Source organism: Amphimedon queenslandica, unplaced genomic scaffold (assembly GCF_000090795.2).
Source record: "Amphimedon queenslandica unplaced genomic scaffold, v1.1 AMPQUscaffold_2406_Cont25592, whole genome shotgun sequence".
Lineage (NCBI taxonomy): Eukaryota > Metazoa > Porifera > Demospongiae > Haplosclerida > Niphatidae > Amphimedon > Amphimedon queenslandica.
Genome location: NW_003557259.1, coordinates 1 through 1,292, shown reverse-complemented (window position 1 = coordinate 1,292; position 1,292 = coordinate 1). Strand labels below are relative to the sequence as shown.

The 1,292-nt window shown below is 34.9% G+C and overlaps 1 long non-coding RNA gene across 1 annotated transcript; it reads left to right on the top strand.

Annotated features, from left to right (window-relative positions):
* The first annotated feature begins 6 nt into the window (after positions 1–6).
* LOC109593230 (uncharacterized) lies at positions 7–777 on the top strand. Its single transcript, XR_002190820.1, has 3 exons — positions 7–114; positions 209–314; positions 619–777. It is a non-coding gene; the product is annotated as an uncharacterized LOC109593230 (long non-coding RNA).
* The last annotated feature ends 515 nt before the right edge of the window (positions 778–1,292 follow it).

The window sequence follows — 1,292 nt, the reverse complement described above, 5'->3', positions numbered from 1 at the left end:
CAGAGGAGTATTGTTACTGTCATGGTATCCTCCTTCAGACCACCACTTGATTACCTCTTGGAGCTGTTGCCATGGCTACAGGTCTGATATTACTCAATATCCTCATCTCCTAAGGTGAATATAAAATAGTAAAAATTATGAATTATGTACTTATAATACATGTAATTACAAGTATTATTATTATTATTATTGTAGTTGTTGTTTTTAGTTGTATCCACATTCAGTGCATGTCACTGCTGTACTTGTTGAATATTGTACATCAACTGGTCGGAGTAAGCAGGGTGTGGCTACTAGCTTGTTCGCACGATTGAAAGGTACAGGATTAATACGTATAACGCTTTAATTTGGCAGTTTTATTTTGGCAATTGGCAGTTCGCAAGTGGAATTGCCAATATTGAAATTGCCAATCATTAATGCGCATGTTCAGTAATGCACATAATTATGTGTACACAAAAAATTACCAAATTAAAAAACAGAAAATTACAATTTTACAGCAAAATTGCCAAAATAGCTCCAACAAAATAAAACACTATGCAGTATTGTACATGTATGCATTGATTACATGTACAGTACAATTCATTACAATATCATGCTTTATTTATTGTTGGTTCATTGTAGATGTGAGTCCAGAGAACAGAAAGGTTCCTGTATACATACGTCACTCGTCTCTGAGGCTGCCATTCCATCCGGTCAATCCTGTCATTATGGTAGGACCTGGGACTGGACTGGCTCCTTTTTGTGGATTCATACAAGACAGATCAACTGCAATTAAAGAAAGTAATGGATTATATTACTGAGTGCAATTATCTTGAGTCTTAACATAATGAAGTATTAAGTGGGTTGATATAATTATATTTATGCATTTAGTTTCTTGAGTTTATTGTTCTAATTATGTGTTGTGGATAGTATTTCATAAAAACTGGGTAATGTACTTATGTTCTGTGAGTGTTGTGTAGGCGTTGAGCTGATTCTAATCAAATTTGGTTTTAAAATTGTTTCTTTTCCAGTTATAGTAACTGATACAATTCTAATTTCCTCAACCATTGATTCTAACAACTGACTCAGCAGATGTGTCATTCTGTATAAAGGGTGTACATGTACATGTATTTTGTGCATAAAGTACATGTTAAATGGAGTTTATGTTATGTTAAGAATGATATCATTATTACCAAGCGCTAGCGCTTGGTATGTAGGGTTGAGTTGGACGAGCGCACCCCCAAAATGGCTGCCATCCCAGAAGCATTGAGCCAGTGTAAATCTTCAGGAATTCTTTATGGCTTATCTGACAGTCA